Consider the following 21,568-nt stretch of genomic DNA (forward strand, 5'->3'; position numbering starts at 1 on the left):
TTTGTACTCTTTCTATCAAAAACTAATGAGAGCTTAAACCCAGATTTATTTACTCCATGTGTTCATGATTTGTATGATGATTCACTAGATTTTTCATATTCCGTATTTGTCATCATAATCAAAACCACTACAATTGGTATTAGAGCTCACAATCACCACTACAATTGGTATCAGAGTGGGTGTTCTTGATTGATCAAGAATTGATCCATGATGACATTTTAGATTTGGTGATTCTTCATGTTCTTATTGATCTTCGCGTTTAGAGAGTGTTTTGTGTTCTAGAAACCGATTTTTTCCTTGATTTGATCCATAATTTGATTTTCTCTCTCTTGTTTGTACCATTTCTCTCTCTAGAATTTGGTTCATATTCACTTTCTCTCTCTAGATATCTCTTTTATTATCACCTTCTCTCTCTAGATATCTCTTTGATTATCACTTTCTCTCTCTAGAAAACTCAAGATCTTATCGATTGATCAAAGATGGAAGAAATAATTCGTGAAATTGGTTTATGGAGGATTATCCAAGGTCATTTAGTTTTAAAGGAGTTCTCAATTGTTTTGTAACTGGGTATTTCAAACAAAATTCACTTATTTCTAGTAAGAAATGTGAATGTGGAAAATTCAATGGTTATCCTCTTGATCATGTTCATCATAAGGTGTTGCTTAATCGTTTGGTAACAACTAATCATGAAAGAAGGAAGAAGAAGAAAGATGATGAAGTAATTGAAGGAATTTGTCTTGATGAATTCATATATGGTGATAATCACTACAAGAAAGACAACCTTTTATGCTCGGACGACGCGCAAATGCGTGTCATGGAAGGCCCTGTCATAATGAAAGACGACACGCAAATGCGCGTTGTCTATTAACGACACGTATTTACGACGCGCTCTTACGATACACAATGCGTGTCAAGGAAGACCCTGTCATAAAGAAGACGACATGCGTTTGTGTGTCGTAACCTTACGACGCACATTTACGACTCGCATTGTGTATTAAAGCCCCTGTCATAAAGAAAGACGACACACATTTTTACGTATCATAAAGTTAAATGTTTTAAAAATTATATATTTTGATAGATTTAATAATTTTCAAATTAAATAACACATTAAAAATCTCTTAATACAAAACAAAATGCCATAAATAACAAAGATAATGCATTTCATTAATATGTCAAATACAAATAATTATTCCAATAATATGTCCAACAACTCTCAGTGTGTTTGCTTTTGCTTGAGTCTTGTTTCCTCCAAAGCTTCTAGCCACGCCATATTATGATATCTTAGGATTCATGTCCAAATCAAGCAAAACATTGCTAGCTTAAATTCATCAAGTCCTTGGCGTGAAGTCTTATATAGATGCCTAACTACAATCACCAATCCTTCTAGTAGGCTTTAGAAATCATTATTGGCCATGTAGCAGGATCAACCTGCCAAAATAATACACCAAATTAATCAGAAGCTGAGATGATAACTACATGAAATTCCAAAAACACATTATAAGCATAACAATCAGTCCATGGACTTACTGTGGATCCACAGTCACCATCATCCACTTTGTTGTCCCACTGATTTAAACTGTCCTTGAGATCAATAATTGTAGATATTGCTTATTCAATGTACGAGCTTGCTTATTTAGCTGCTATGGTCGACTCAATACCTGAGTGACCAAACAAAACATGCATTAGTGTTGGCGCATAATAAGCATTTATGGAATGAAAACTAGTATATAACGGTCTTGTTTATAATGTTGGATATTTTAAATCTAGAATAAAGCATGGTTGCATACTTCATCTAAAAAACGGGTTGTTGTGTGAAATGGGAGAATTTTTCATAAATGTGTATTTAATGATTTAATCCTTTGAGATATGGAAAACTGAAATGGTGAAAGATGCTTACATTTTTCAAGAACTGGCATGCTATAGAGCTCTACAAACTTTCCGTCATGCTTTATCCACCTGGTGTATTAGCAGCACCAAATGTTGGCATCATTGCAGTCAGTCCCTATAAGAGTGTTTAGTATATATGTTATTATTTATAAAACCAAGGGAAAAAAAGGAAAATAGTATAATCTTTTTACCTTCATGGCATATGCAGATGCAACTCTGGAGTCATCAAAAGCACGATTATCCATTATTCTTAGTAACCTAACCCCATATTGATTTGCTATAATTTTGATTCCATTCTCACTTGTTGAAACAACTAATAGAATTCCTTCCTTGTTAAACCATATAAAAGGAGAAGCTTGCAGGTAAAAGTTATGAGCCATTATTATTAATAAATTAAGGAATTGGAATTTAAAGGAATTGTAAAATTTAAACACACAATGGAATGGAATCTCATAACCCACTCTTGAACCAATATTGCCATATATCCATGCCTTTATGTTGCTATAAGCTATTGTTGAGAAAATAAACTGGTAAAAATAGAAAATAAGGTTAAAAGTGGAAGAGTTTTGGAAATATTTGAGAGGCTGATTTGAGAGATTTTGGTTATACCTGAATATTTTCCTTAAAATATGGACATATGGAATATACAGGTTCTTCATGACCCTCAAATGTATACTGTTTAGCCCTTGTTCCTTCATCCCACGCCTATAAAAAAAACTTCATGTTATATGTATCAGAGTTTAAAAATGGGTATTTGGGTCACTTTTAATAAGAAGGAAATGTTGGGAACTGAATTCCATGGGATTGAATTCCAATTTAAGTCAGATCCAATGGGAAATAAAAGTAATTTGAAAGATACAAACCTTTATCGATATATACCCAGACTTGAACCTGAGACCTCACTTACTGATTCTTACATTTTTACTGCTATGGCAATATATATTAAAGATTCTTACCCGTTTTCCATCGTGAATGCGTAAGGTGTAAGCAGACAACTTTGACAACCCCTCAACTAGGGCAAAACGAGGTAGATGATCTTTATCAGCCCATAGCTCTTTAATAAATAAGCAAGGTAGAGGGTACTTAGGTATTTTACATAAGTCGATGATCCTACCAATGATGACTATTCTGTGACATGATTCAAACAAGTTATATGAGATCCAATATGCATGCCAATGATTCTCATTTTAAAAGATTCAAAATCAATGATCTTTAGCTTAACAGTGCAAAAGGGTCATCATCTTTATCCATGTAACAATCATGTCCTACATACTACTTTGCAGTTTCTGAATATACCCTCCATAGTTTTGTTATAAACTTGCCATTACTTTGCTCTTCATAACTTACTAACGAAAACAAGCTACAGATTAGTAATTACCAACAAGGGAAGGATACACGCAATTATCTTATACCAAGCACTACAAACGTTATTCACAACAACAACACTTTCGAAAAGGAAAATCTTGATGATTACCAAAATTTATGGGGCTCGTACATAAATAATATCAAACACACAAACTTATCATAAGGTCAAAAAAGTTAACAAATATAGTATTTTAAGAAACAAAAAAGAAGAAAGTAGAAATAAGTTGGAATAAGTGTGTCAACCTTTTCAGACCAAATGGTATCACTGGAAGCAACTCTACGCCATCTATGAGAAACAACAAGTGATGAAGCCACACTGTATGCGTCGAGAAAGCTCAATATCATCAACATGATATAACCACCACATATAACCAACGAATCCTGTGAGTTACAACCATTTTTCTTCAACCGACGTTTTCCCCTATTTCTCTAACAAAAAATCTCCACTGGAACCGCTCTTTCTGTGTCCAATTTCTCATCTTCATCTTCGTTTGCAAAGGGTTTGTACCCATCTTTCACAATGCTCTGTTTCTTGTTTTTCCTCATGGTCAGAACTTCTAAGAGACGATATCTTAGACCCGCTCTTTCAGTGTCCGATTTCTCATCTTCATCTTCGTTTACAAGAAAAACAGAGAGGGGGGAGAGGGAGAGGGAGAGAGATTTTGTTACCAGAAGATATACACAATTAATTGCTGTAAAATGGGAGATTTTGTTAGCATATATTGAGTCGACGTACCCAACGCACAAATGATGTTCAAGTCAGCATTCCTAAACTTTAATCAGTGTTCCCAAACTTCAATCAGCGATCTAAATCGTCGTTCCTATGTTCCAGATACGCGAATAAAGGTAAGTTCAGTTCAATTTTGAAATTGTTGGATCTTCTAATCCAAGACATGTTCCCCAAGCGTTCGGTATGAAATCGTATCCCATATCCAGTATGTGTTCTTACTATGGTTCACCATAAACCTAGAACAACTTAAAGTTTAAATTAAAGCTACAAGTTAGAGATTTTCACAGTTACAATAACGATTAGGGAAATAAAGACGTATGAGAGGGAGAAAATGGTGGATAAAAGAGAATATTTGCCACCTTTGACCTCTGTATGGCTGGTGCTGAGCTCCAAAAATACGAAATGGAGAAATATTGAAAGCCACACAGTGCTTTTAGGACTTCATGGTTAGAGGATTTTACATCATACCAAAGGAGAAGGAGGAGACGCAACAGGCGGGGTTTTTAATTTTTTGGATTTCGTTTCCCCCTAGCTATTAAAAAACCGAGAATGCGCGTTCATAGAGTATAATTACAAAACAACATGATAACACGACATGCTTTTTAGGATAGGTGCCCTCTATATTTTTAATTTTTTTTGTTGGACGCTAATTTTAGGGCACCAACAAATGCGTGTCCTCTATCCTTCAAATTTTGCAAAACTGACACTATTTTTTAGGGCACGCACAAATGCGTTTCCTCTATCAGTGTGTTTCGTTTTTTACGTGTCATTAAAAGTTGTTTTCTAATAGTGAATGTTCTTGATTCTTACCCAGATATTCTTGATGTTCAAGAAAAAGGAGTTCAATTTGATTCTCATGAAGATGAAAAAGTTTTTTGCTCGATTGGAATTCAAATTGATGATATTTTTTTGTTCTTGTGATTCATTTGAAGGAACGATTCCTTATCGAAAGCCATTAATCTAAGAAATTCACAAGTATCAAAATCCAAAAGATATGATCAAAACTTGTCAACTTGAAGTTGTGGAAAATAGGTTTGTTCATGAATTCAAATCTTCAAGTTCCAAGAAGATGAAAAGGAAAAAGAAGAAGAAGATCAAACGTAAAAACAAGTGGGTTTACTCACAAAAATCGTCAAATATTGTTGTGAATCCGAAATCCATGAAGCAAATTTGGGTTCCAAAGCAACAATCTCCAAGTGTTGCACTGAATTTGAAGTCAAAATCCAAAAGTGTTGATGGTTCTTATGAATATGTTCTAAGATCGTTGAAGAATACGAAGAATGAGTTGTACAACACGCATCGTGGGTGGTATAATGTTCAAGTTGGATATTTTCTCATTCCAACAAAAGAACCAGGATCTTCTAAATTTGATTCATTCGTTGCAAATGGAACTCGGATCATCAAAAAGGTATCTCAAATTCTTAAATGGATTCCAAAACGTCCATGATTTCAATTCGTGTTTTGCGTTTTTCATTTTTGATCGCTTTGTCTCATTGGATCAAATCTGTTTCAACCTCATTGCTTTATCCAATTATTTTTCTTTAGATCAAAATCCTAAAAATCAAAATTAATTCTCAATTTTTACTATTTATTCGATTATACAGCCCAATCCAATTGATATTCATTTAATTGTTCATTAAGCTCACATTTTCGAAGTAATTACTATTCATATCAACAGACCAATTCGATTTCTTTTAATTTTTGTTTAGCCTAAATCATTTGAGTCTGTTACTTTTGTCGATAGGTTCTTATTGTCTTTGTCAGATGGCTTTCGTTTGATGATTGATATCTTGTTCTCATCGTCAGCATCCAAATCGAGCCAATCAAAATTAAGTCGTCTTTATTTTTCTTATTCTTGATCGATTTCACCATCTGAGTCGATTTAGAATCAAATTTGGAGATGCTCATCTGAAATCAATAGTCAATATTCAAATAACATAAAGGTTCAATACATATCGATTGAAGGCAAACGGGCAACAAGCTGCGCCGCTAGCCCTTTCTGGATAGCAAAACCAATTCTTTTGAAAACAATATTTGTGGATCTAGGAGATATGACATTAGAATGCATGACCTGTTGGACTCTATTGAGGAGCTCCACCGCCTCTGGTGCGAGAAAACCAAATGTATCGAATGCAAAAGGTACAAACACATGTTGATTTTCTATACATGCATTCTCGTGCTTTACAACTTTGCATGCAGCGGCATTCAAAGCGGCATGTCCAGTTGTGAAACCCCCGCTCCCCAGACCAACGAGAGGAGAGACCCCAGTAAGATCCAGTGACCCACGCATGCATGCTTCCCTCCTATCCATCCAAAGACCAAAATGTCAGCCGGTCTAAGTGTGAACCTTCCATCCTGTGGGTCCGTCAAAAAGTTCATCGGCGCTTCTTTCTTCACAGAAATACCAGCATGCCGACAAGCATCAAAGAGAACATCCCAAACCACATCATGTCTGTACTTGAAACTAGGGAGCTCTCTACAATGAACTGCGTGTTCCCCAAAGGTATCCAAACATGCCTTGCGGAAAACTGGGCATATCTCGTCAATTGGGAATATAGGAATCATGAGGCGGTACCGAAGGATAGTTTGGTACTCCACAGGAGACATATGTTGGCCAAGACCATCAATAGGGATAGTTAGCAGAAAATCCTAACCATGAGGTGCCCGCAGACCCTCAAAGACTGCTTTCTGTCTGACAGTCATGTCAAATTCGACTTCCATATCTTGGACGATTTTGCTAAAAAGGGCACACGCCAAAGCTTTTTGGGATTTAGGGGGGGTTTCCTTATTAGTGAAATCGCTACAGTCAAATCCCAGAATCGTATCGCGAAGATGAGTCATAGCACATAGGTAATCCGAGTCCATACCACATACACCACTGTCACGTAAGACGTGGTCTTGTAATGCCCAAGATTGGGCCCTCGAGGCTACAAATGCATAGGAGGAAACCTCGTATGCCGAGTACAAACCCAAACCATCGAAACGAATAGGTAAGGAAGACAAACGCCACTGAATGTCTCCAAAGAATGGGCCTCCACATACCACCATATCCTTGATAGACCTGCGTAATCCTTTGCAAAGACCAAAGCTGCCTCTTCTATGTGTATCGGCTGGCATGTCCTTAAAGCAAAGAAAAGTTTTGCAATTCCCATACATGATCGAAGAAAAAGGTGCTCACTATGCGGGTTACATAGTTATGGAAGAAGGCCCGTCAAATCAACAACATTGGCCGCTCTCTTCATGGCCAGCCCGCTAATAAACCCTACGTCTCTACTAACAGCCCCCCCCCCCCAAAGGAGCTTCACCCCCAAAGAAGGTATCCCTATATCCGTTGGGAATAAATCGGCACGAAGCTTCCTACCATCACAGGAGGGCCAAAAAATCTCCATTTTCTTGATGTTCAACTCAAGACCGAAACTTGGACCATGCAATCGAATAATGTTCAACAATCTAGGCACCTCCTCTAAGTCCCCAATGACAGTCCCATCATCTAGATACCAAGCATGGAGAAGGAGCTTACAATTGTCTCTAATCTTGTGCACAAGCGGGTGCAAAATGAGGGAAAAAAGAAGAGGGCCCAAGGGGTCACCTTGCTGCACCCCAGTGGCAGACCATATATGTTGGTCTCCGATATAAAGCTTCGTTGCTTTCCCGTACAAGAAATAAACCCACAAAGAAATGGAAGGGCACATCTTCTTAACCTCGTGGAGAAATGTTGATCGATCTACCAGGTTAAAGGCATTCAAGAAATCCACAGTCAGCATTACAAGAGACCCATCAGCATGGTGTTCACTCAGCACCCTATTGGCATTGCGTAACACAGCCTCGACACCGGTGGATACACCAGCCCCGAACTGAAAATCACTACGGTACTTGGCCATTTCTTTACCCACAACTTTCATGGAAACCTTAGAAACCATACGTCTCCATATAGTGCCTACTGCAATCGGACGAATCTCGTTGTTGGGTTTAAGTAGAGGTGTGAGAGGAGCGGATGCAACAAACTCTGCCAAAATGGTTGGACATCTTCCCACTAACCATAAATTAACCACTGAAGTGATAACATGTATGAGATTTGTGGACATAGCATACCCTTCTCCACAAAGGGCATCTAGTAAGTGTTGAGCCCTCAAGCCATCTCTCTCGCGAGAAGTTCCTTTAGGGAAGGATTTGATGCAACCAAATACACAGTCAAAGTCTGCTAGAAAGGGAGGTTCAGAAATTATGGGGCTCGGCATGGATGGGGGTGGCCTGAAAGGGTGTTTGTCTTCCAAAGCTTTATGTAACGTCCCAAAAAATCAGGGGTAAAAATTTCATTTTTAATATAACTACAACATTGATACCATTTAATTCAAACAATCAAATCATAGTCAATCAAATCATTTATCAGAGTTTATCCCAAAATCATTCATTGCGGAAATCATAAGTGTGTGCACCGCGATCAACCCGAGCTCTTCCTTTCCAAAACGATGATACCTGAAACCATAAACAAACCAGTAAGCACGAAGCTTAGTGAGTTTCCCAGAGCATACCATTCACACAAACCACATATCACATATCCTGATAGCTATAAAAGTTGCACACATATCATATATACTGTTAGCTATAAAAGCTACCATATATCACATAAGCCCTGCATACATAAAATCTGTAACAGTGCCATGGGCTACCCCACATGGTCTTTACCTAGGACTGCCATGGGCTCCCCCAAATGGTATTACATCCAATGTCATGGGCTACCCTACATGGTCTTTACCTAGGACTGCCACGGGCTACCCCACATGGTCTTACATCCAATGCCACGGGCTTCCCCCGGGGTCTTCCCTGCAAATACCATATACAACCAAATAGCATATCATGCATCACATAAATATCTACACATAACACGTACATAAACCTGTAAGGATGTCGTGGCTACCCCCAAGGTCTTATACCATTGTGCCATGGGCTACCCCACATGGTCTTCCATGCAAGTATCACAAAGACAACTAGCATATCACATAATTACCAGCATACCACCTAGAATAAAGCTAACTATCATATCACACAACATAAGATGGGCCAGCCTTGGTGCCTTAGACCCATTGGTATGGTGAGAAGACTCACCTGCAACTGTCGGCTGAAGAAATAAGATCACGCTGCTCCAACCACCGACATGAACTCCTCCACTGGTCAACACCAAATAATTGAACTCAATAAATGCCAATAATTACCAAAATACCCCTAGAAGTCAACTGGTCAACTCTTGGTCAAAGTCAAAGTCCTTAGTCAAAGTCAAACTTCCTGACTGACTCTACTCACCGAGTCAACCCGCTGACTCGTCGAGTCCAAGAATCTTCGAGTCCCATCCTGCTCAACTCACCGAGTCGTCCCTCGACTCACCGATTCAAGACTTAACTAGAAAAGGTTAGGGTTCCATGACCATACTCGTTGAGTCCAAGAACAGACTTGCCAAGTCCAAGGCAATCTTCAACAGACTCGTCGAGTTGTTCTTCCAACTCGTCGAGTTCATGCACATATTCATACAACTCGTCGAGTACACTCATGTGACTCGTCGAGTATCTCTGGTTCTCAATTCATTCAGAGGCTTTTCAAGCCATGCAGGGGCTCCGATCCATAGATCTACCCTTTTACAAGCTATCCATCACGTAAAGTTGCAAACTTTACGTGATACCAAAGAGATATAAGCCCAAAACACACTAGGGATTGGGTTTTAGACAAAGGGGCTTTACCAACAACCCAAGAAATGAAGCTTTATGACATTCTAAGCCATCATGAGTCTAGATCTAGAGCAGCAACCCCAGATCTAACTCTCAAATCTGAGATAGGTCTCAAAACAAGCTAAGGGACTCCCAAAACAACCACTAATGATAAACTAAAAAGGAAATAGCTTAAGATAAGGCTCCTTACCTCAGAGATGTGCCCAAAACTGATGTAGATCACATATCTATATGAGCCCTTGGTGCTACCTTCCAATTTCTCAATCTCCTTCCACCAATTTCCTCTTCTAATCCCCCAATCTCCTCAACAATGAAGCCTCAAACGAATTTTGGGGTTTCTGGAACTCTAAGGGAAGGTAAAGAGGCTGAAGGAGGAACATAACATTCTTTATATAGGGCACAACCCCGGGATTAGGGTTTTTCTCTCTTCAGCACCAACTCGTCGAGTCCAACTACCGACTCGACGAGTTGGTCACTTAACTCGCGACCAAAATCCCGCTCCGACTCGGCGAGTCGGGATACCTACTCTTCGAGTCCCCTTCTTTATTTACACTTTACCCCCCCGAACTCTTGATTCTAACTTGTCATTTTCTGGGCCTTTCTGGTTTCGGGTGTTACAACTCTCCCCCACTTAAACTAAACTTCTTCCTCGAAGTTCACTATGGCTAACTGACCTGCAATCCGCCTCCAACACCTTGCCTGGTGACTCTAACCCTATTAGCCTTCTACCCGATCATTCTGGATGGCATAATCCTTACAGGTCAAATCCCCGAGTACAATCTAATCCTTAACCTTCCTGAGAACACCCCCTGCTCAACTGGCAATCCTTCTGGTACTCCCCGAGTACCTAGGCTAAACATTCTTGGGGTTTACTTCCTTTTCCTCGTGCGTTTCTAGCCTCCCCAAGGCCGCCCTCTATAGCTATCCATTTCCTTTGTCACTGTGAGGAACGTACCCTTCACGATAACCATCACTCCAGCCACTCTCGGTGTCGGTCACTATTGTCGGTAGTACCGAACTGCCTGAAACACTGAACTGACTGAAACACTGAACTGCTATATGGTTGCTTCTCAAAATATCTTGAGACCTTCCTGGTCTCCAATCATCCGTCGGTTACCTGCAACACCGAGTTCCAACTCAACTGTGGAGTCCAAGGACTCCTCACTCAGTCTCTCCCATGACTTTTGAATGAAAACTTTCTCTGGAACTAGTTTCCACTAGTTATCCTGTCACTGTGGCTCTAACAACCTCTTGCTACTACGAAACTGCTTTTCTGAAGAACGACCGGGACCTCCCTGGTTCTGACTTGACTGTCAACTGTCCGAAGCACCGAACACCTTCCCGATTGTTGAGCCAGAGACACATGCTCCACATTCTCACATGACTAACGAAGGACACCTCGTTTGACAATAACCTCCCTTGCGATATCTTTTCTCTCGACTCCTTCACTCCCTTGATCCATCCGATCATGACAGGCTGACAACCCGTCGCCACTGAATCCGACGCAAAAATGAATGCCACAAGAACAACTGTGGTCTTACAACATACCCAACCTCCCTCGACCTATCTTTTCCTGGTTAAACATGTCATGGTCCCATTACTGATAGAACCAATTCGAGTCACACTGTGATGGCTTGAGCTACCATCAACCATACCCATTCATTACCCTGGTATCCTGCATTTTATGCCCTTGGCATCTTATGCTCCCAATCTCATCTTACTAAAACAAAATCCTATACTGAACATGCACGAACCCTGATTTGGAATCCTTTCCGAAACCAGTCGACACCCCGCTACTACCTCAAGGTTCATAATACACCATAACTTCCGACGTCCCCTTCGTGGCCGATAGACAATCACCCTTAGCTGATCCCTAAGACTACCAGTCTCTCATCTGGTCCAACCACCAGGTTTCCAGGTGATCAAAAACCAAGACTGCCCAGCCGTAGCCATACTGCATCACGTGCCACTTATCCACAAGATCCTGCAACTCGAGATCCAACCCTTGACTCAACAGTCTCTACCATTTCCATTCTGAAATCCCATACCCATCCATGCTCGCCCATGAATAATCCATCGAATAATCCCTCCGATCCTGATTCTACCTAAGTTGTGGCTTTCCCATGACTTTGCGAACTGATCTACCATAGACCCAATCGTTCGAAGAAATCATGAATACTACGACTACCCCGTAGTCTTACAACACTTCCCATGCCATCCGATTATTAGTGAATGCTACAATCCCCTGTAGTTTGACAACATCCCCACGCTGACCGTCCATTAGTGAACGCTACGGCTCCCCTGTAGTCTTACAACACTTTCACGGTGAATGCTACGGCTCCCCCGTAGTCTTACAACACTTTCACGGTCAATGCTACGGCTCCCCCGTAGTCTTACAACACTTTCATACCACATGATCATTGCCCATGGCCCTACTGCTCACCTATCAATCCGAACGCATTTCACTGTTTAGCACCCACGTAGTCTATCCTCCCAAACTGAACTCAATTACCGGTTGGAACACTACCTGGTTCCCTTCCCCGAAGCCTGCAATATGATGTCAGAAGGATGCGATCCAAATGCCGGGGAGTTTCCCGAACTCCCATCCCACAATATCTGATACTCAGTCGGCCCCTAAGGCCGCCTTTCCTCCCCAAAAGGAAAATGTGAGACGCATCCACGTCTCACACTCGCTTTTCTCCAGGATATCTGAATAATTCTCCCCCACTTAGATTCGACTAAGTCCGCTTGGCACATGAAAATTGAAGGATTCCCACATCCTCTCTCTCGTTCTAATGGTTAATTTGCTGACGAGCGGCGCCTAACAAAGCTAGAACACCAAGAATAACCCTTCCCAAAACAACACAACTTCCGAAAACCCGCTAGCATCTCTGAATCCCAACCATATCAACGGATTTAGATGATTTAAATACTGTTATACTCGGTTCTTGCTGACCGAAGGTCAGATGGTCTAACCAAATCTTCAGCAACAATTCTCTCTTCCCTTGATAACCTCGGGAGCCTTTCCAAACATGATAGCTAAGGTTACTGGAACCTAGTCATAATTTCCCTCATATAAGCCCTGGAACCAATCCAGGCCATACCCAAAATGACACGCACGAATTGAAAATTCTTAGATAACTGGAGTCGGTGCCCTGACTGCTCCTCCCTGATCGCCAAGTTGTTGACTTCCTTGTCCCCCATCTGCCTTCAACGACAATATGATGGACTTGCCCCCTATGGGCATTCCCTGCTGACGTGGGCAAACCTGCTACACCTGTAGCTACCCAGATCACCGGATAGCCTCCGACAATGACTCAGAGCGATCCCGGTATGTGCGAAATCCACTCCGCAAGATACGTCCATCTGAAAGCTCCTTAAAGATTCCTCGGTGTGCTGGCTGGCACCTAATACTCTTGCTAACTCGAACAATAGTAGAAATCCGACTCGAGGTCTAACTATCATACTCCCCAAGTAATATAAATCACCGGTACCATCGGAAATGACCGAAGATAGTATATCCGCAAACATCTGGAGGACTCCTGACCATCTCCTCCTGAGTTACCTCGGCCATCCGGAAAACATGATGCAACACTTCATCCCGATCCCAATGGCAATCCAATCCCTTGTAACAAGCTCCATCGCGTGGTTTTCGTAAGTGTTGCACCGAATCCGGCCCTGTTGGCCTCTCGAAAGCTTATCCAAACTCCTGGATCCCCCTCCCGAGATCCTCCACTATAGGCACCCGGGCAGGTCCCCTTTTCCAAAGGTGACCCTAATCAATGCATGCTCTCGAACTCTAGAAATCATAACATTCAGGGTCTCGCACCCTGACACACTCACCTGCTCAATCGTCCATGGCCAATCTGCAATAGATGGAGCAACCTATGCTCCCAACCAGTTACAAACTATCCCCAAAACAAAGTCTTTAAGCCCGAAAGTGAAATAGATCGCACCATCAATCCTTACCTCCTGTTGTAAGAGATCCAATGCGAACTCCCAATCCTGGCAGTCCTTCTGCTAACTGGCTCTCTACAGGAACCAGGACCAAACCCTGGTCCTTCCCCTTGTGTGATCATCCACATTCTGCACTGCAACTATCCCCACAGTCCACTCGTAACCACAAATTCCTTTCCCAGGTTTCTTGGATTCTTCAAGACTTTCCCCGATTCGAGTATGGATCTTGTGCTTTCAGTAGTACGGGCCCAATACTACCTTCCACAGCTATCCATACTTTCCTCCGGAATCATCCCAAATCCTCTAAGTCACCTACTTCCTTGATGTACTAAATGTCTGCTAGACAGCAGCAAAATATCCACCTAAGCACCTCCTAGGTCTCCTCCTAGGCTCCCAATCACACTGAACCGCCTCACTACTCACTGGAGCATATCCTAGGCTTTCCTAGGTTCCCGACCTCGCCCTGCCATCAGCTGCCGAGGAACTCCTCACGATGCCAGTCATCTACCTCCTGGATATCATCACATCCACTTAGTAGCTGACTCCCATCACTAAAGAGTTCCACAAAGCACAAAGCAAGCAACATTCGTGCAGACGCACTCCTAACACTAATCTCATCCTAGGCTCCTCCTAGGGTAATCTCCGACCCACAAACGATCATAGAATATCCGGCCCACGTACCACAACCCAATTTGTCCACACCCACCCTCGCTGACGGCTGCCTTATGCATGCAAATTGTACACAGAACAGGAAACGAGCCGCACCAATTATTCTATGGCCATGAGATCCTAACCGTATACAATTTTAAAACATACACGTAGCAGTTACCAATATCAATAATCATTCTCATTCTAGCATGACATCGAACATCCCAAGGCTACAAACATCACATATCAGGCCAATCTATCGCTGTCTACTTAGCATTAGCATGCAAGTCTAAGAGCTCATATAGCATACAAAGGCATCCCTCCTAGCCCTAACTTGCATGCGATATTCAGATTCATAACCAAATCATAACAGATAACAGATGTGGGTATTCTGGGGAAACTTACTTGAGCTCGGCCGATTGCATGCACCACACCCTTTCTTTTCTTAGAAAAATTTTCCTTAAAAACATTTTCCTTTAAAAAAAACCTTCCAGATCCTCATCCTGAGTTCAGACACACCTAAAAGTATGTCCGAATCCCTCAAACCAAGGCTCTGATACCAACTTGTAACGTCCCAAAAAATCAGGGGTAAAAATTTCATTTTTAATATAACTAAAACATTGATACCATTTAATTCAAACAATCAAATCATGGTCAATCAAATCGTTTATCAGAGTTTATCCCAAAATCATTCATTGCGGAAATCATAGGTGTGTGCACCGCTATCAACCCGAGCTCTTCCTTTCCAAAACGATGATACCTGAAACCATAAACAAACCTGTAAGCACGAAGCTTAGTGAGTTTCCCAGAGCATACCATTCACACAAACCACATATCACATATCCTAATAGCTATAAAAGCTACACACATATCATATATACTGTTAGCTCTAAAAGCTACCATATATCACATAAGCCCTGCATACATAAAATCTGTAATAGTTTCATGGGCTACCCCACATGGTCTTTACCTAGGACTACCATGGGCTCCCCCGCATGGTCTTACATCCAATGCCATGGGCTACCCCACATGGTCTTTACCTAGGACTGCCATGGGCTACCCCACATGGTCTTACATCCAATGCCACGGGCTTCCCCTGAGGTCTTCCCTGCAAATACCATATATAACCAAATAGCATATCATGCATCACATAAATATCTACACATAGCACGTACATAAACCTGTAAGGATGTCGTGGCTACCCCCAAGGTCTTATACCATTGTGCCATTGGCTACCCCACATGTTCTTCCATGCAAGTATCACAAAGACAACTAGCATATCACGTAATTACCAGCATACCACCTAGCATAAAGCTAACTATCATATCACACAACATAAGATAGGTCGGGCTTGGTGCCTTAGACCTATTGGTATGGTGAGAAGACTCACCTACAACTGTCGGCTGAAGAAATAAGATCACGCTGCTCACACCACCGACACGAACTCCTCCACTGGTTAACACCAAATAACTCAACTCAATAAATGCCAATAATTACAAAAATACCCCTAGAAGTCAACTAGTCAACTCTTGGTCAAAGTCAAAGTCCTTAGTTAAAGTCAAACTTCCTGACTGACTCTACTCGCCGAGTCAACCCGCTGACTCGTCGAGTCCAAGAATCTTCGAGTCCCATCCTGCTCAACTCACCGAGTCGTCCCTCGACTCACCGATTCACGACTTAACTAGAAAAGGTTAGGGTTCCATGACTAGACTTGCCGAGTCCAAGAACAGACTCGCCGAGTCCAAGGCAATCTTCAACAGAATCGCCGAGTTGTTCTTCCAACTCGCCGAGTTCATGCACATATTCATACAACTCATCGAGTACACTCATGTGACTCGCCTAGTATCTCCAGTTCTGAATCCATTCAGAGGCTTTTCAAGCCATGCAGGGGCTCCAATCCATAGGTCTACCCTTCTACAAGCTATCCCTCACGTAAAGTTGCAAACTTTACGTGATATCAAGGACATATAAGCCCAAAACACACTAGGGATTGGGTTTTAGACAAAGGGGCTTTACAAACAACCCAAGAACTGAAGCTTTATGACATTCTAAGCCATCATGAGTCTAGATCTGGAGCAGCAACCCTAGATCTAACTCCCAAATCCGAGATAGGTCTCAAAACAAGCTAAGGGACTCCCAAAACAACCACCAAGGATAAACCAAAAAGGAAATAGCTTAAGATAAGGCTCCTTACCTCAGAGATGTGCCCAAAACTGATGTAGATCACAGATCTATACAAGCCCTTGGTGATAACTTCCAATTTCTCAAGCTCCTTCCACATATTTCCTCTTCTAAGCCCCCAATCTCCTCAACAACGAAGCCTCTCACGAATTTTGGGGTTTCTAGAACTCAAAGGGAAGGTAAAGAGGGTAAAGGAGGAACATAACATTCTTTATATAGGGCACAACCCCGGGATTAGGGTTTTTCTCTCTTCAGCACCAACTCATCGAGTCCAACTACCGACTCGAAGAGTTGGTCACTTAACTCGCGACCAAAATCCCGCTCTGACTCGGCGAGTCGGGATACCTACTCGTCGAGTCCCCTTCTTTATTTACACTTTACCCCCCTGAACTCTTGATTCTGACTTGGGATGTTACATTCCCTTTCTAGGCCTTTCTGATTTCGGGTGTTACACTTTAATAGTATCACCATTATTTGGTGCAACACCCAATGAGCATAACATTTTCACTATTGCGGTAAAATGACTATCTGCAACCTTACGGAGACACTGTCTAATGTTGGTGTTACTTGATGTAGACTCCTTCTGAAGGATGCCTCCACCCTGTCTCATAGCTCCAACCTCGGGATTATCTAAAATATTTTGAACTAACTTCAAGATACTACCCTCCTTCCCCCATGTATCCAAGGACTTTAGGATGGAGCTTTGTTGTAAGGATTTTTCTATTCCTAGACTTACATTCTTGTCAATTTTTGGTTCTAAACACCTGCAGTGTGCAGCGAGGAAGAAGTAACAAACACATCCATGCCTCAACCGAGCCAGGTTGGGCAATCACTTGTAAAGAGCAGTCTTCAAAGCATGAGAGAAAGCTAGACGGCAATTATGGGGGATACTATTGACAGTAGTGATAGGCTCTTTAAAAACACGATCAAGGAGCGCAACATCAAAAACCAACCCTCCAAAAAGACCAACCCTCCAAGAGCATTTTTAAGACTGCAATCGATTTTAAAATGGTGATAGTTGTTGAGTCCAAATCGAATAAATCAAATGGCTTTGGATTCGATTTCGATTGTTGATTCAATTCGTTCTTATTTTATTGGAAAAGGCAAATCATATGAAACAAAAGTCAAAAATGGAACAACGGTTGATGATTTTGACTTCGAAGGATTATGGTCAAACAACCTTTGTTGTGTTGGAGTCAATCGATCGAAGCCTTTGGTGTCTCAGTTGATGATCGATAATTTTGATTTCAAAGGTTTTGGTGTTAATCGACACTCGATGGCCAAATTTGAGTCATTCACATCAGATATTTGTTTGGAATTCTCACTTGGCTTGAGTTCACACCTACCATCAGGTTTTGGGTTAGTACCAAAAAGCGAAGCTTGTGTTAAAATCATTCGATGGTTAATGGTTTGAGAATGAAGGACTGTGGTCGATGGTTTTGATGTCGATGATTGATTATTTTGATTTCGAATGGCATGATTTAGAGTCAAGAGTCGACAATTCTTGATTAAACGCGAATGGTTGATGTTGAGTTCGTTGACGAGGTCTTAAATGAAAAGCGTAGGCATGGATTTGATAGTCGATGATTTGGTTTCAGTATTAAAAGCGAAGGCATGATAATTGAAGAATTCGATTTTGGACATCGATTAGAATGGGAGGTACTGATTGAAAAGTGAAGTTATGGGTCTTAATGCTTTGATGTCGACGATTGAAGGTGTCATAATCGAAGGGGTGTCATCGATATCGACTTGGGTGATTTGGATTTCGAAGGGTTATGTTCGATGAAATTCGTTGTCAATAGTCCTTACACGAGTTTGGGGTTGATCAAATAACAAAGACTGTTTTTGGGAATTCGATTTTGGTGTCTCAAAGTCACGATGTCGATGGCAGCATGTTGGATTTGATAGGCTGAACATTGGTATTTTGAAATAGGGTCATGGTTTGTTTTTTCGAAATGGGTGGATTGATTGAAAATCGATTGGTTTTGAAAGCTTGGTTGTGAGGATCGATTGGCTATTAGCATAGTCACGGATCTTATCTGGTTTCGAAGTGAGATGAAGAAGAAATGAAACATGTCGATTCGAATCTTTTAACTTTCAAAGAAGTGACAGATAAGGTCGACATTCGAAACTGGGATAAAAGTTTGTGTTAAATGCAGACTTTTCGTTTCGAATCCATGATGTTTTGAAATATTGGCTGAATTTTCCCAACTTTGAAATTGGGCTAAAAATTCTGAGAAGTGAAGGATTTTTCGAAATAGGCCTCTACAGTTAATGCGATTTGACACTTTATGCCTCGTTTCGCAATTGGGGTAAAGTTTCGCATCTTAAGCTTGTAACAACGTGAGAATTCAAACCAAAATTTTCAATTTAAAAAAGAAACATCTGTCTCAATAAATAAACACAAAATGTCATAATGTTAAATTATCAATTCCCATATCAAAAACTATTCATATTTCAAAACTCCAGGATCCTCTAAATCATAACTCGGTCGCTTTTGTGTGTACAATCAGGCCGGCGCCTTCCCGTGATCCGTAGAAGTACCTGAAACATATAACACATAACATGGTAAGCACAAAGGTTAGTGAGTTCCCCAAAATGCCACACATATCGCATTATCCACTCGAGGCTAACTCAGTACTACCCTCTGGTCAATGTGTTCCAGTGGAGACCCTCCGGTCCCACCACTCGGGAGGACCCTCTGGCCCTAACTCAATAAGTTCACAAGAATAAGCGTAAATCACAAGAACAAAATGCAAGGTAGCACAATAGCACAAATAACCACATAAGACATCTCAGTCACATAAGGCTACCACTCATGGTAAGTATAGTGAGAAGACTCACCTCATAAGCTAGTAAGTATAAGTCTCGAGCTCGAAAATCTCGAACTAGCCTCCGCCTAATACATAGGATAACCATCTCTAATTAATGCTCTATTCATACTCAATTACACCATGGTTGTTCTCTATTTTCTCAAATTCTTGGAATGAGTAAAAGACCATTTTACCCCTCCATGGTCCCCATTACTCATGTTGGCCAACCCCAAAGTCAACAGAAGTCAAACTCGAGTAACCATTCCAAGTTTGACCTGACTCCCTGAGTGCACTCATCTGACTCGTCGAGTCCAGTCATCCCCCAGAAGTCTTCGTGAAGGTCTAGCTCGTCGAGTAACCCCTAACTCGTCGAGTTATAGCATGGCCAGCTCATCGGGACAAACCCTAACCGAATCGTCGAGTCGGCTCCTCGACTCAACGAGTCCGTTAAAAATCGTTTCCCATATAGACGATTCCAAGGAAGAAAACCTTCCCAAAATCTCTAAACTCCCAAAATCATGAGATCTACTCAACAAAATGAGAAAGGCGCAAGCTTTATACCTTTCCCAGAAGCTCTAAGGTGAAAATAACCACGGATATAACAACTCCTTCACGCCCCTTGGCTTGGAATGCTTCCTTTCTCTTCAAAAGATGCACCAAACACTTAAAGTTAGCTCAAAATACTCTCTCTAAGTTCAATGGTTGATTAGGGTTTACTCTTAGTGAAGGTAACAACTGGTGAGTTGCAAATGAGGCTATAAGTGTCCTTAAATAGGACCCAAACCCGGGGATTTAGGGTTTCACTTCACAGCGTCTACTCGGCAAGTTGGCTCTTCAGATTCGTCGAGTAGGTCACTAATCTACGTGACATATCACGAACCTACTCGACGAGTTGTAGCACCAACTCGTCGAGTCGCTCAATAGTTGTAACATCCGGATTCCCAGGTATCTTATTTATGTATTTATATTGAATTTTAGAGAGGGACTCGGCGAGTGGACGCTGAGACTCGCCGAGTGGGATCGCGCATGTTCTGGTCTGGTTTAATGAAGGACTCGGCGAGTCCATACGTGGACTCGGAGAGTCCATGCTGTTTAATGAAACCCTAATTTCTCGGGTTTGGGACCTATTTAAGGACCCTTATAGCCACCATTTGCGGCTACCAGACCCTTGAGAGAAACCCTAATAGTGTTTGAACGTTTTTGAGAGAGAAGAAAGAATTATTGGACCTTTGTGGGTTTGTTTTGCAAGAAGAAGTTGATTCCAGCTTAGATGAGGCCAAGGAGGTTGCTTCTTTGTGGATTGCAAGCAAAGGACATCATCCTTGAGGTAGCATATCGATCCTTTTTTTGTTTTGTTAAAGAATCCATGGATCTAGGGTTTTCTATACCCTTTATTGGGATGATTTGTTGGAGATATGGTCCCTTATCATGTTTAGGCTTCAGATCTAGACACATAGTGGTCCAGTGGACCTTATCCATCTTGCTTTATGGTGAGTTATGAGAGGATTGGACTTAGGATGTTGTATTTGGGGCTAAATCATCAAGTAGAGTCATTTGGACGTTGCATGAGTATCAAGTTCGAACCTTTACGTATTTATTGAGCTTGGGAAGGTCAGATCTATGGATTAGAGGAACAGATCTGACCTCAGAAGGTCATTTAAGTGTGAGCATGGAATGAACTCGCCGAGTTCATGAGCGGACTCGATGAGTCGATTCGGGGTTGCCCCGCTATTCGTGATAGATGTAACTCGTCGTGTGGAAGAAAGACTCGACGAGCCAAGAGAGACTGAAAGGATTCAGAGGACCCACATGGACTCGTTGAGTCACCTTTGTGCACTCGATGAGTCAGGTCAAAGTTGACAGTTGACTTTCGTTGACTTTAGGGATCTGTTCAAGACTGATTCAGGAGAGTTCAGGGAAGAGTAGAATGGCCGTCTACCCAGTCTGTAGAGAATAGATCATGAGAGAGTATTGATCGAGAATGTTATTTGAATAATAGGAGGAGGCAAGGTCGGGACGTTGAGCACGAGAGTTTATTCGACTTCATTGAGGTGAGTCTTCTCACTATACTGTACCTGGAAGGCTACCTATGTGTGACCGGAAGGTCTTGTATGCTATGATGTATGTGCTATATGCGGTTATGTGATATGTATGTTATGTATGATAAGGACCGGAAGGTCAAGATGATATTTATGTATGTGCTATGTATGTTACGTATGGTAAGGACCGGAAGGTCAAGAAGGTACGGACCGGAAGGTCGATATGGG

General features: G+C 41.5%; 1 long non-coding RNA gene across 1 annotated transcript; it reads right to left on the reverse strand.

The window, feature by feature from the left end:
- Nucleotides 1-1,196: 1,196 nt before the first annotated feature.
- LOC145075016 (uncharacterized) lies at nt 1,197-2,656 on the reverse strand. Its single transcript, XR_013692249.1, has 5 exons — nt 2,497-2,656; nt 2,079-2,414; nt 1,898-2,002; nt 1,528-1,658; nt 1,197-1,428 (listed from the first exon to the last, which is right to left on the reverse strand). It is a non-coding gene; the product is annotated as an uncharacterized LOC145075016 (long non-coding RNA).
- Between the last annotated feature and the right edge of the window lie 18,912 nt (nt 2,657-21,568).

This window comes from Lactuca serriola, chromosome 9 (genome assembly GCF_051521515.1).
Source record: "Lactuca serriola cultivar US96UC23 chromosome 9, Lser_US96UC23_V15, whole genome shotgun sequence".
Classification (NCBI taxonomy): Eukaryota; Viridiplantae; Streptophyta; class Magnoliopsida; order Asterales; family Asteraceae; genus Lactuca; species Lactuca serriola.